Source organism: Zea mays, chromosome 6, assembly GCF_902167145.1.
Source record: "Zea mays cultivar B73 chromosome 6, Zm-B73-REFERENCE-NAM-5.0, whole genome shotgun sequence".
NCBI classification, from domain to species: Eukaryota; Viridiplantae; Streptophyta; class Magnoliopsida; order Poales; family Poaceae; genus Zea; species Zea mays.
In genome coordinates, this window is record NC_050101.1 from 54,404,239 (window position 1) to 54,420,090 (window position 15,852).

The window sequence follows — 15,852 nt, forward strand, 5'->3', positions numbered from 1 at the left end:
CGAGTGGGTTACTGCTTCCGCAGGAGAGGACCAGAAGGAGTAGTGTGGCCAGGCTTCTCCATGTTACTCGGTTTTCTCCGTTAGTTATTTATTCTGCATTAAAAACTATGGTTACTGTTTCTGAAACTCCGATAATGTAATCACTACTGATACTTCCTTAATTTATGGTATTATGCTTTATTGTATTTCTCTGTGCCTCACCTTCGAGTGAGCTAGTGGTATTCGATCCTTGGTAAGTGGCTTCATCGGACTAGATCCGAGGAATTGACAGTTTATTCCGATTTAAGTGTGTCGTTGCCTCTAAGGCGAGAGTTGGGCACTTAAGCTGGAATAATCTGGGCGGTTCCGCCATAGTGTATCGGAGGGAACGAGGCCCATGGTGTTTTGTCCGTAAGCTCGATAGTGGAGACGGCGGGGAGCGTCGAGAGGAGTCGGAAGTGTAGCACCACTAGCGCGTGGAAAAGGCCCGCGACTCTCTATGGAGTTACTCGACCATGGTGCTTGGCCCTCGCATGGGCTACCCTTTACATAGGGGCACCAACAAGGATTAGTCGGGACCTTGCGTGGTAATGGATACATCGGTAAAAATACTGGCATCATCCACGAGAGTTTGCATCTCTACCTTAATCTTTAGCTTCTGCATTTATATTAAGCATTTCAGTTTCAATTGTGTCTTTCTAGTTAGATTATTAGAATTGAAACTTAGCCATTGGGTTAGAGATAGCAACACTTAGTCAAAACCTAGTTTGCACATTCTAGATTATTTATTTGCATAGGTTTTGCTCTACAGATTTAATTGTGTCCTAGTTCAGAGAAAGTTTTAGAAGTCCTAATTCACCACCTCTTAGGTGTCACTATTTCCTTCAATTGGTATCAGAGCCTGGTTTGGCTCATTTGAAACGCTTTAGCTTCACCGCTAAAAGAGCCGACGCTTTTTAGAGGAAGGGGATGGATATCCATAGGCCATCACACTTTGATGACACTAACTTCCCATATTATAGTGCTAGAATGGCCTGTTACCTAGAGGTCGTTAATCTAGGTGTTTGGAGAGTCACTCGTGATGGGATGAAACCACCCAAAAAATCCCGAGAAACCCACCACGAGTGAGGAAAAAGAGATTCATTTAAATGCTAGAGCCAAAAATTGCTTGTATGAATCTCTCGCATGGATATTTTAATCAAGTTTTTACATTAAAAACTGCTAATGAGATTTGGCTAAAATTGCATGAGCTCCATGGCTGCACATCCAATGTCCGTGAGCAAAAACATTGCCTAGTCTTAAATGAGTATAATTATTTTTGATATGAACGATAATGAGCTTGTTAGAGATATATATTCTCATTTGAATCTAATCATCAATGAGCTCAATTCTATTGGCATTAATAAGCTAGGTGATGCAGACATTGTGAGGAAGATTACCTCCCTACTACCACAGCAAAGATATGGGAGCATCATCACTATTCTTCACAACATGGAGGACTTGAGAACAATGACCCCGACCATTGTGATTGGGAAAATTGTGTCATTTGAGATGTCGAGAAAAATGGGTCGACAAGAGGAGCCAACTTCCTCAAGGCCATATGCTTTTGCATGTGATGAAAGGAAGGAAAAAAGAAGGCTCCCACTCCAAGTTCCTCAAGTGAGGAAGAAGAAGAAGAAGAAAGTGATGATGAAGATAATCAACCATCAACATCATCCTCTAAGGACGAAGAAACTATCCAACGCATCGGAAAGGTAATGGGGATGATCCACAAGATTAATATAATGGGTGTGCCCCTGCAGGTCAAGGATCTTCTCTTTAACATTGACAGGAAAAAGCAAAGAAAGAGAGGATGCTTCGCGTGCAAGGAGAAGGGCCACTTCAGGGACAGTCTGTCCAAATATAGTCGAACCCAAAATGGGGAGGAGCAAAGGCAAGGCACTTACAAGTGGCAAAATTTGGGATGACACTTCAAGCGAAGATGATCCTCCAAGGATGAGCAGCCACCAGTCCTCATCATGATCAGCACGGTCATCATGCAAGTGCCTTATGACAAGGGCTAAAATGAGTATTCCATCCTCTAGTGATGATAACATTAGTGATGATGAAGGTGAGGGAAAGCCCTCCGTAGATGAGCTTGCGGAAGTCGTTAAATTTTTTCAGAATGTATGCACTAACAAAAGGCTAAACTTAAAACTTTGAAAAATAAGTTAATTAGCTCTCAAAATAATTATAAAGGTTTGCTAGAAAAAATTGAAATATTTGCAAATTTAAATTGTGAGCTATTGACTAAAAGTGAGCAATTAGAGTCTAGTGCTCCATCAATAGCTACCGATGATGGCCTTAATAAAAATAATGAAAAACTTAAGGCTAAGTTAGCTAGATCCCAAGAAGCCATTGGAAATTTGCTAGGGAAAATGGAAATTCTTAGCATACACAATGATGAGCTAACTACAAAGCTAGAAAACATTGGTAGCACCCCAGAAGTATCTTTGCTTGAAATACCTGAAATTATTAAGAAAGATGCTTCTACTTCTTGCTTTGATTTAATTAATAATTCTAACCCTTGCAATCAAGTTATTGTTAAGAATGTTGTTATAGAAACATGTTCAGACGAGATTGCAATAGAGAATGAGCAATTAAAGCAAGAGGTGGCTCGCCTTGGGAAGGCCTTGTATGACAAGAAAGGCAAAGCCAAACAAATCCAACCTCCTCATGATAACATCACTACAGGAGTGAACAAGCCTGTGGAGGGCGAAACTATGATTTGTAGGCTATGTCACAAAGAAGGTCACAAGTCTTCCAATGCAAGGCGAAGACCGGGGATAAGCAAAAACAAAAGCTCAAGCAAAAGCCAACAAGCAAAATCTCCAACACCTACATCAACAAGGTGAACAAAAAGGCTGCTACACCATATCTGATGAAGAAGAAAAAGAATGGAAAGGTGATAGGAATCAAGGCCAACAACCAAGCCAACAAAGAAAAGGGGGCCAAACGCATCTGGGTGCCAAAGGAAATTATTTCAACCATGAAAAGCACCAAGAAGGATTGAATCCCGAGAGGGAAGTGAGGAGTCCAAAGGATAGCGGGGAATTTGGAGACTTGGCAAAATTAGGATGTATATCATGGGATACATCATAATGGATCAAGTCTATTGCCAAGTGGGTCAGTAAATACTTTGGACCCATATTTCCCCACCCATGACTAAAGTAACTAGTTTGTTGTACTTGTTTTTAGATATGCATATCTATTTTCTTGCATCTAGTTATTACCTTTCATATCTAGTGCTACATTTGGTATTTACTTTTGATCATAAATGCATGCATACTAGGTTAATCATATGGTATGATTGCTCACTTTCAATTCATACTCTTGAGCAAACCTACATGATTTAAGATGTTTAATTAAGCACGACACATAACTTATTCAATATTCCTAAGAAAATGATACATCAATTGATGTTTTGAAATACTACAAGTGGTATAATACTTCAATTATGCTTCAATTGGTATCATTTAACTTATATGTGCCAAAGCTCGGATTATAGATAATTTGCCCCTCTTGATATCAAATCAGAATGCATGTCTCCTCCAAGTATTCAAAACTTGTATGCACACTTTCAGGGGGAGGTTACTCTATGATCTAAGTATTTGAGACTAATACCTGTTTTCAAGATTATTTCATGTAGTAGTCTCATTGAAGGAAAATGGAGTCCTCGGAGAAAGACAATAAGCTTCCACTGCAAATCTACAAGTATTCTTTTGTCTCACAAGTCTACAATTGGTCTTCAATTGGTATCTTTGAGACTACATTTGGCATCATTTTACATCTCTTCTCCAATATTTAAGTAGACTATATTTCACATCCTATACTTCCCATGTTGCTATAAATGCATATGCTGTCAAATCATATTTTGTTAGCTATGCATAAGGTAATTTAGTCTATTCAAATCATGTCTGGTTCCTCTATTTCTCACATGCTTTTAACTAAGTAAAAGATCTCTGTCAGGTGAAGTATTTGTTCGTCTCTAAAGGGGGAGAAAATTCTTTCCAAAGGAGAACACTCATTTAGGGGGAGTAATAATTTTTACTTCTTCAATCGGTATCATTGATAAATCTTTTATGAGGACAAGTCTTATTTGCTTCCTACATACTTTTAATGCCTTCCTTTTTGGTGGTTGATGCCAAAGGGGAGAAGTTTAGGGACCAAAGTGATATCAAACACCAAACACCACCAATTTAAAATTTTAATCTAGCAAATGGTTTTTGGTCTATAATAGGAAGCAAGTGAATTATGGAGTTAGGGGAGCCTTAAGTCCATAATATCACTTTGTGGGGATACTCATGCATCCTAGCAAGTAGATTGCATATTTTCATTCAAATGTTTGTTATATTTGCTTGCTTTGGTTGTGTTGTCATCAATCACCAAAAAGTGAAAGATTGTAAGGAAAATGGACCCCGGGCCATTTGGCTGAAAAGGTTTTGGTGTTTGATGATCAACAGAACCTGTGAACTAATGTGTTTGCTAGTGTTTATGATTGTAGTTCATAGGATGCTAAAGTTACTTAGACTAAGGCATTGAGGAAAGCAACTCCTCAAAAGAAGACATTATGAAGATCACAAGTGAAGATCAACATGTATCAAGCAAAGTCCAAGAAACGAAGAATGGTGTTGCCACTAGCGGACTGTCCGGCTGAGAGGCACCGGACTGTCCGGTGCCACACGCTGGACTATCCAGTGCACTAGGGAACTATAGCCCAACGGCTAGTTTCAGGTGGCATTGGTGGAGAGAAGCCACCAGACTGTCCGCCGTGACATTCGGACTGTCCGATGTAAAAGCCTCCAGCGCCAACGGTCACCTACATGCCAGATCCAATGGCTAGGCGCACCGGATAGAGGCATCGGACTGTTCGGTGACCCCACCGGACTGTCTGGTATGCCACAGAGCAGCAACTCTTCTCCAACGACTAGAATTGTGTTGGGGGCCTATAAATACCACCCCAACCAGTCATTTCAAGGTGTGGGAGCTCAAGCAACATACCAAGGCATAGTATAGACATTCCCAAGTGCTCATACACCCAAGTGCTTAATAGAATCACTCGGTGATTAGCGTAGGTGCTTTGCGAAGTGCTTAGGTTAGTTAGACTGCATCAGCACTTGCTCTAGGTGAATCCTAGTTAGTTGAGTGAGATTAAAAAAACCACACAACCCCTCAGCTCTTGCGTGAGCCATTGTAATTGTATCAAGTGGGGCGAGAGTCTTGCAAGACTGTGACAACCGCGTTTGTGTCACGGCCGCCACCGTGTACTAGAGGGAACGAGGCCCGCGGCGTTTTGGCTAGAAGGTCGATAGTAGAGACGGAGGGGAGCCAGAAGCGGAGCTCCACTTGCGCGTGGAGAAGGCTCGCAGCTCTGTACGGAGTTACTCGACCGTTGTGCTTGGCCCTCGCGTGGGCTACCCTTTGCATAGGGGCACCAACGAGTCAGGACCTTGCGTGGTTCTGGATACCTCGGTAAAAATACTGGTGTTATCCATGAGAGTTTGCATCTCTACCTTGCTCTTTAGCTTCCGCATTTATATTAAACATTTAAGTTTCAATCTTGTCTTTCTAGTTAGATTATTAGAATTGAAACTTAGCCATTGCGATAGAGATAGCAACACTTAGTCAAAACCTAGCTTGCACATTCTAGATTATTTATTTGCATACGTTTTGCTCTAGGGATTTAAGTGTGGCCTTGTTTAGAGAAAGTTTTAGATGTCCTAATTCACCCCCTCTTAGGCGTCACTATTTCCTTCAAGAGGCACTACCTGTATGGGCAGAAGTGTGATGTTTACAAGGACCACAAAAGTCTGAAGTATATCTTCACCCAGTCAGAGTTGAACATGAGGCAGTGAAGGTGGCTAGAATTGATTAAAGACTATGAGCTGGAGATACATTATCATCCAGGCAAAGCGAACGTGGTTGCAGATGCCTTGAGCAGGAAGAGTCAAGTCAATATGATGGTTTCTCACCCAATGCTGTATGAGTTAGCCAAGGAGTTTGACATGCTGAGTCTCGAATTTCTGAATAGCACCTAGGGAGTGGAAGTTGAGCTGGAACCCACCCTAGAGCGGGATATTAGAGAAGGACAGAAAGATGATGAGAAGATCAATGAAATTCAACATCTGATCTTAGATGGGAAAGGCAAAGATTTCCGGGAGGACGCGAAAGGCGCAGTATGGTTCAAAGATAGGTTGTGTGTTCCCGACATCAAATCGATTCGGGAGCTGTTTCTCAAAGATGCTCATGAGACAACATATTCCATACACCCCGGCAGCGAGAAGATGTATCAGGATCTGAAAAGAGGTTTTGGTGGTACAGAATGAAAAGAGAAATTGCAGAGCATGTGGCCATTTGTGACAGTTGTTAGAAAACTAAAGTAGAGCATTAGAAACTAGGTAGACTTTTGCAGCCGTTGCAGACTCTCAGTGGAAGTGGGAAGAGATCAGAATGGATTTCATAGTTGGCTTACCTCTTACCCAAGCCGGCTATGATTCCATTTGGATGATTGTGGATCGCTTAACAAATGTGGCACATTTCATACCAGTAAAGACAACGTATAACGGGGCAACACTAGCTGAGTTATACATGTCTCGGATTGTTTATCTGCATGGTGTTCCGTAGAAGATAGTGTCAGGTCGAGGAACACAGTTCACTTCTCATTTTTGGCAGCAACTACAAGAAGCCTTGGGCATGTATTTGAACTTCAGTTCAGCTTATCACCTGTAGACTGAGGGTCAGACTGAAAGAACTAACCAAATTCTAGAGGACATGTTGAGAGCCAATGCATTGCAAGATAAGTCCGGTTGGGATAAGAAATTGCCCTATGCAGAATTTTCTTATAACAATAGCCATCAGGTCTGTTTGAAGATGTCACCATTTCAGGCACTATATGGGAGGAGTTGTAGAACTCCACTGCTCTGGGATCAACCTAGAGAGAGGCAGATGTTTGGCCCTGACGTTTTGCTCGAAGCAGAAGAGAACATCAAGATGGTTTGAGAGAATTTGAAGATAGCGCAGTCAAGGCAGCACAATTATGCTGACACAAGAAGGGAATTGTGTGTCGAAGTGGGAGATCATGTCTACCTGAAAGTGTCACCCATCAGAGGAGTCAGAAGGTTTGGAGTCAAGGGAAAGTTAGCACCATGATATATTGGCCCGTACCAGATTCTGGCAAGGTGTGGAGAATTGGCATACCAGCTCAGCTTACCAGAAGACCTGTTAGCCATGCATGATGTGTTACATGTGTCTCAGCTGAAGAACTACTTGCGAGTACCAGAAGAGCAGTTGCTAGTGCAAGGACTGGAAGTCCAGGAAGACCTGACATATGAGGAGAAACCAACGCAGATTCTGGAAATAGCTGACAGAGTCACCCGTAGAAGTACCATAAGGATGTGCAAAGTCAGATGGGGTCACCACTCTAAAGAAGAAGCAACCGAGGAGCGCGAAGATGATCTGAAAGCCAAGTATCCTGAACTCTTTGCTAGCCAGCCTTGAATCTCGGGGGCGAGATTCTTTTAAGGGAGATAGGTCTATAACACCCTGAATTTTGGGGTATAAAAAATTTCTTTGCACTATACTTAAAATTCAGGTGTTACCATTTCCTTTATTCACTTTTCTTTTCCCTTTATCTAAACAATAGAGAGTTATTTTGGTTCTATATTAGTAGGAGCTCTAGAAGATCATGATTATTGCATTCATGCTCCTACATAGTGTTTCCAAGTGCAAGAATTATTTGAATCATGTCAATATGTCTAGTAGAAGTCGCACATAAATTTTCGTATTTTTATTAATATTTTTTTTCTATTTTTCGAAATTCAAAATCTATTTATTTGAGGTACTTAAAGACATTTTCAAAAATTCTAAATATGTTTTTGAGTTCATTGGGTGTCAAATCATGTCTAGGAAGTTTTCTAGAATTTTTGGAGCCTTCGAGATATTTTTCGGATATTAAAAATGATTTCAGCCTTTTCTGAAAATGAATATTAATTTTAAAAATAGGATAATTACGAAAAATAAAAGATATTCAAACCCTAGCAATATATATATATATATGGCTGGAATCATCTCGTTGAGCCCTTTTCAAAATTCAAAATCCCACCCTCATATTCGATCCGAAACTCCGGAATCGCTCGCCGAAGTTTGCAGGTGGTTCCAACTATAGCGACAACTCCGGTGAGCAATTACTTTCGATCCGTTCGTCGTAGGCGGAATCCGAGGGTACCGTTGCGTTCATCTCATCGAGAGCTTCATACTGGTGCCTTCGATTTGTCGATCCGACCAATGATTCATCCCCACTCGACGATTTTGTGCTCGGCTCCGGCGAAAGTCATCATCTCCGGTGAGCCTCCACCATTGTTGTATGTAGGGTTTCTTCGTGTCCTTTGTTTTCCCATCTGTACAGGGTCTCCCTCCCCCTCCTATACCCCCTCCGATTTCCCCCCATGCGGCCCCCTCCACCGGCGGCGGCCGGCCCGGGGCCGGTTCTGCCGGTATGCCTGCCCTGCGCCCCACCGGCCTCCCCTGCGCGCGTGCCGCGCGTGGTTGCTCCCGTGGCGGCCGGCTCGGCCCTCCCCCTGCGCATCCCCCTCCCCTCCTCCTCTGCCTCCCATGGTAGAGAGGAAGGAGAAGAGAGGAGGTAGAAGATGGCAGTTTTATAATTTAGCCCATGTCAAATTTAATTTGTACGCAAGAATTTAGCTTAAATTAAAACTGCGATAACTTTTGCGTTTTAATTCCGATTCACTCCGTTCAAGTTACGTTAGATTCGTATTAAAATTATCTATATATTAGAAGTAAAGTTCTCTGGTGTTGCATACTTTATCTAATTTATTTAAACGTTTGTTTGAACGTAGGTTAATAGAACGACGCTTTATTTTAAATCTAGTTTATAATTTCGAATTGCGCATTTATAAATCAACATCAACGCAGTTAATTTTAACTGAACTATTCTTGTTAAATAATTATTTAGTCTAATCATGTTACCTATTAATTAGTTCATGTGTGTAGTGTCGGCCCGTGAGCTGTACGCGTGCTACGCGTGTACTGTGCACGTGTCGCCGTGCTGCTTCGCGCGTGGTGATTTTCGTCTCGCGTTGTTATTTCGTCTCGCTCATAATCGCTAATGCTACGTGAATTATTTATCTAGTTGAAAGTTGTTAGAATAGAAAACTATTTAAAAATATTTAATAGATGTTGAGTAATGTGAGTATGTAGAATTAAATGTTCTATTTCATATTGTATAACGTAGACGCAATGACTTCTCAATCGTTATTTCGACCTCAGCGTTTCTTTCCCTTGTGCGACCGTAGAAGCAAGCGCTATTTTGTATTGCACATGTTTTTCTTTATATGGTGTATTGTTTCTTTCTGTTCTAAGAATGTTGAATGTATGTTCGCACTCGCTTAGATAATGTTCAGTCCGCGGAGCCTGAAGAAGTTGCAGAAGAAGCCCTAAGCAGCAATAGTTTGGTGCAGGCAAGTGTCCTCTGACCTAATATGTCCTATATACTTTATAATTCACTATCCCACATATTATGATTAACCTAGGGATTGACTAGCTTTCTTTGACATATGCATCGCATTGTGGGTTTTATTATTAATTTTGATCTCTTATTACTTTGGGCTGGTACATACTTACATTTAGTAATTGCTAATAAAATTTGACCAACTTATTAAAAGCAATTCTCAGCTTTAACCATTATTTTTTATCAGCCTTAGACCTCACATGAGCCCCCATTGTATGTGAGCTCATGCACACTTCTTGAGCAATGAACTTTTGTGAGCTCACTCTTGCGATAAAACTCTCCCCCCCCCCACAGGTGAAGAGCAGGTGGTCCAGGAGGAGGACTATTATGAGGAGTTTACGAGGTCTAGGTGGCATCTCCCAGTCAGCTTGATGACACTAAGGAAATAATATTAGTTCTCTTTATTTGTTATCATTTCTTTTTGTAAGACACTCCGCTATGTAATAAAGTTTGTGACGTTTATCTCTATACACTTGGTCATTATGTTGTTCTTCTTTGGCGCACATATGAGACGCACCCGAGTTTGCCCTTTAATGTGGGTGTGATACTAATTAATGAACATGATGAGAATTTCTATGATATGTTGATGATATCTTGATTATGATGATGAACTTGTGAAACTTTAGGGGACTCGTGCTGTTCCCCGAGTACCTCTCCGTAAGGACTTGTTCGCTGGATGACCACCCGGGAAAACAATGCAACCATGAGGGTGGTATGGGATGCCCTTAGTTGATTAATTGGAGGAACTTGGGGGTGTAGTTGGCTTCACTGTTGTGTCGTCAATGGGCGCCAAGGCATAGTGCTTGCTGTGCTAAGGGTGGGTGACGAGGTTCATTTGATTTGGTTTTGTTAGTCACCCACCTTAGGGAGAACTATTATATTTGTATGATTAGCGAAACCTAACAGGTGACTACACACAAGGGGAATCTTTATAAAGGCTATGTAGTGATATCCTGCCAGATCACCTAGGTAGTGGTCAATGGAGAATAGTGGTCAATGGTGACTACACACAAGGGAATCATGACTCATGGGTAATGTGTGCGACCTCTATAGAGTGTAATGAAACTGATATACCAGTCGTGCTCATGGTTATGAGCGGCCTTGGGAGCTCCTTTGATTAGAGGTATCGATGGATCGAGATACTATGGTTCTATTTATGGATTTGGTTACGATGAAGATAATGATGTTCCTCGATGAGGAAATGGTTTGCGGGTTGGTTATTGCTAAAACTTGGATTCTACTAATAATAAATACCTAACAAACTAAAAGCAACTGCTTTGATCCTAACCCCACATAAAGCTAGTCCACCTCAGCCAAACGGGACATTTGCTGAGTATGTTGATGTGTACTCACCCTTGCTTTCACAAAACACCAGGTTGCCTTTGGTGCAACCTATGCTTAGGTAAATAAGAAGAATAAGGTGTCGATGAAGATCTCTAGGAGTTCCAGGACTTCGACGAGTTCGAGGATTAGGCTAGCGACCTCCACCAGTCAGCTGCTTATGGTGGGTTTATTTACGTTGGCTATTGTAACACCCCTGGTGTTACAAGAACTAAAACTTGGGCATAACATTATATGCATTGACATTTCATTATGTATGCTACACCTAGGGTGCATCCACTAGACTAAAATTTCAAAACAAACATGTGTGATTATCTGACTTCATCAAAGAGGTCCTTAACCCTAGGAAAGGGTATCTCCCCGAGGATTAGAAGCATGTGGACTTGTGAGATGAGCACTAGAGGATGATCTCAAAAGTTAGTAGAAATGTTCAAGAAAGGTTAAACTTAGAGAGCATAAGTGCCACTTGAACCCTAGAATACTCAAAACCCTAATTGAAACCCAAAAACCCTAATTAGTGCCCTATTGGGTGATTTTGAGTTTTATGCACTTTTAGCTAAAAGTGTATGTACCAAAGTGATAGGGCAACAAAATCTAAGAAACTTTCATGTTTGGGGATTTCCAAGTTTTGTGGAGCAAATTGGAGTAAATTTCAAAAAGGTCAAAGAGCACCCATATGCTTAACTCTGAAAATGTATTAACATGCCAACTTCAAGCCTCAGTGTCTTTTGATCCATGAGGAATTTGTCATTAGTAACCACAACAAAGTTGTAGAGCTACTATAGTAGTTTAAGTTTGATTAAGTGACCTAGCCCAAGAATGGTACAAAAATTGGAGTAAAATACCCTAGAAGTTGGGCTGTCAGTCGGGCCTTACCCTGAAATCAGACTCACATTTACATCGGGTCAACTTTGGAGCCAAATTATGCTTGATCCAATGAGCAAATGACTATGATCTATGTGACAAAGTTCAAGCTGGTTTATAGGGGAACAACTTTGATATAGTCGACTTGGTGGTTTGCTGAATGAAAATCGAAGTAAAAGTGACCCAAACTTGCTATGTCAGACAGTTTTGAAAGGGGAATTAAGAGTGAACAGTATCTGAAGAAGATCTCAGGTGCAGTGCACCCGTCACTGGTGAACCCACGTGGTGATCCATGCTCGCGGGTAAGATTCGTGCGCAGGATGAAGTGGATAACACTAGAGGTTAAAAGATCTCGGCATAGAGATGAGCTCGAGCCCTGTCACTGGTCGGTTCACCGTACCCACTTGCCTGAGTAGATGTCGTCGTGGAGCTCGCCGTCGTTCTCTGTAAACGCCACGTAGCTACTTGATTCACTGTAGTATTGTGACCGTGGCACTCTCAGGGTCATGCCCGTAGACCGGTGAATGCATGAGCTCCATGGTAGGTCTCTGTTGTCATTCTGTCGTGGCAATAGGATTCACTCTCATCCAAAATTGGATCAAGTCATGTCCCATCTCTTTAAATTGAGTGCTTCCCCCGCTCCGCCTCTCTGTTGCGCATCCAGTCCACCCGCAAACACCTCCCCTCGTTCACCATAGCTCATATTTATTGAATTTCCCCGTCACCGGCGCCACCGTGAGGAGCCCAACCGTAGCCTTTCTTGGGTCAGTTCATACCCGTATAATCCTTGTTTTGGCATGCCTTTAGTCTCTGGTTGCTCACCGTGCCGGCCGATTGAACACTACCACCGCAGAGCTCCGAGAACACTGCATCGTCGTCGGGAACACCGCCGTGGACACCTTGCACGCCGACCCACTTTCCCACGCCTGCGTCGTCCAAATTCGCGCACATACCACACCTCTGGTGAGTTAGTGATACTCGTCCTACCCTCAATTTAAACGCTACTGCGTTCTGTTTCTCAGAAAGGACTCGCTAGAGCTCTGGCTCCGCCATCATTGCGAGCAGAAAAGGTCTAAGGGCGGGACCGTTGAGTTAGTCTCGGTAACCTAATTAGGGAGCCTCTAGGGTGATGCCAGTGTGCTTACTACTAGTGATGGGGGTCGCCGGTAGTGAGACTCGCGACCGGAGCCAGGTATTCCACCGGAGTCGAGCGCGGGGGCGTGATGTTGTAAAGGAGATAGAAGGGAAGGGTCTAAGTGAAGCTGTCAGTGACACATAAGAATAGTACCAGGGGCGCTTCGCGATTGTTTAAAACCCTAGGGACCCTGACGCAAACTAAGCAATGTCGGCGCGGGCGCGCGCACGTTTTCCCTATTTGCGGGCCGACTCAAGCTGAATTCGGCCCAACCGTGTTCATCATTTTTCTTTGTCTTTCATTTTCTGATAACTTAGGAAATCGGTAGAAAATAGTAGGAAAAAGGTAAAATTATGAGACCAAATTTGTTAGAGTCCTAAAATCGAGTAGTATTTAATAAAAATAATTCCAATATTTTTAGGGCAAACCTAAAATTATGTAGCAATTAAAGATGCTTGAATAAAGTCTTTTAGAATTTTAGAAATAATTTAGTAATTCCAAAAATTATAAAACTTTTTGGGTGGGCTTAATATGATGATTAGAGACCTTGGGTGAAGTTTGAAATAGTTTGGACATTGTTTGACCAGGAACCCAATAACTAGCTTCATAGGATTAATTACTTAATATTAATCCTAAAGGAATACCTAGCTAGAAAACCTTAGTGATTGGTTTGTATCGTGAAGGAAAGTTGTATTCATGATGCAACTTATTATATTTTTATTGTGTAACTGCATATTCATGACATAGCATAAGCATTCATGTACATGTATTATCATGTATAGAACACGAGGAAGAAACCGTAGTAGAGGAAGAGGTTGTCCCCGACACTGAAAACCCTCCAGCGAAGAACAACTTTTACTTTGACATCTGCAGTGTGGAAACAGAAACTCCTGCAACACAAGGCAAGCCCTGGTGCATTACCCTTTTCCTTGTTGTTTTAAAATCTTTATCACCTTATATGATGCATTAGGTGATATGAGTTATGTGCTAATGTAACACCCTGTCCAATCCTTGGACCGGCAGTACTTACTCCTTACAGCTCTCTAGGATCATATATTATCCCCACAGACCAACATGGGTCTTTTGTGCACACTTTGTCCTCACTCATGCGCACCCGAGAAAAACTTCCCGGTCGGTCATGCATCCCAAATTGCTCCAAGGCAAGCACGCTTAACTTGATGGTTCTTTCGAGATAGGCTTCCAAAAAAGAAGATGCACCTTGTTCGTATGGATACTCTATTAATTCTATTAAGCCTTAGGCCAGGATATCACCATCCTAGGGGCTAGGATATCACAATCCACCCCCCTTAGAAGACCAACGTCCTCATCGGTCAACCCCAATCCAGGAACCTCCCCTCTTAGCCACGTCTGTGTATCTACTGTCGTCATATGCCATTCCATGTGACCACTCTGGGCCCACATGCGCCATGCGCCATATACCCGAACCTCTAACCCACACACGCCCGTGAAACCACGAGGGTCGGCTCTGATACCACTTGTAACACCCCCATCCAATCCCTGGACCGGCGGTACTTACTCCTGGCAGCTCTCTAGGATCATATATTGTCTCCACAGACCAACACGGGTCTTTTTTGCACACTTTGTCCTCACTCATGCGCACCCAAGAAAAACTTCCCAGTCCCATCCCAAATTGCTCCAAGCGAAGCACGCTTAACTTAGAGCTTCTTTCGAGATAGGCTTCCAAAAAAGAAGATGCACTTGTTGGTATGGATACTCTATTAATTCTATTAAGACTTGGGCCAGGATATGACCATCCCAGGGGCCAGGAAATAACAGCTAAATAATTGATGCATTCCCTTCCTTGAAAAATTGGTTACCATTCCTTGTTACCTGATTTATTCAAACAAGCTTTCTGATGCTTAGCATTGCTTTAGAAAACAAAATTTTTTGTTTTAAAACAAAAGGTGATGCTTCACATTGAAAGGGAATTTTTATAAAAAAAACTTGTGATGGTGAATCCATCATGGTCGTGATGGATTCAACATCTGAAAAAGTGTACCTCTGACAGGTACCAAATTTTGGGAAATAAGTTAAAATCGAGACCGGGCGGGTGACTTGCACGAGAAAGGAGTCTCCGTGTAGTGTCTCCGTTTGAGTCGTTCAAGGACAGAGCTGATGTAGGCTTGATGATCGAGGTCCTTTTAACTGGCCACATGCCTCGTCATGGGTAAGCTTTGCCTCTGTCGGACCAATACCAGAATGGCCACCACGCAATGGGAGTGGAGAGTGTTGGGGCGAAGGCGAAGACGCCACCCTTCGCTCGAGGCCTTCGCCGTACTCGCTACGCCAACGGCGACAAGACAACGGGCAGACTTACCCTTCGTCTCATACGCCACCAGACGAAGACCTGTGACGAGGTCGTCTCATCTAGCGACCTCGTCCAGAATGGAGGCCCGCGTGTGATCCGGCCCATTGTAACAGGCCCTGCGTGGCTGTTGCGCGTTACGGGCCTAATTTGTAAAGGCCTCCCTGTAATTACGGTCTGTAACCCCGCTTTATGGGAATATTCCGGGGATAACCTAGGTGTCTGAGGGCACATGCGTCCTTAACACGGGACGCTGGGCACTCAGATACCTATAAATACCCCCGCAAAGTGCCCTTGAGAGGCTAGATTGACAGAGCTATTGCCATCTCGTGCAAAAACCCTGTTTGCGTTGCTACACTCCCCCGTTGGATCAACTTGCACCAGTGAGAAAGTTCCAACATTTGGCACCCACCGTTCGTGCTACGAAAAAAACCACCCGCGATGGCACCCAAGAAAGCTAGCTCGAAGGCTGACGAGGCTGCGAAGGCAGCACTGCTGGCCGCAAAAAAGCGTGGCAGGCTGGGACCTGCACAAAGTCCTAGTCGACAATGGCAGTCAAGTAGACATCATCTTCCTCCATGCCTTCGACCGCATGGGCATAAGCCACAGCCTGCTAAAGCCTTCAGACAACCCGTTGTATAG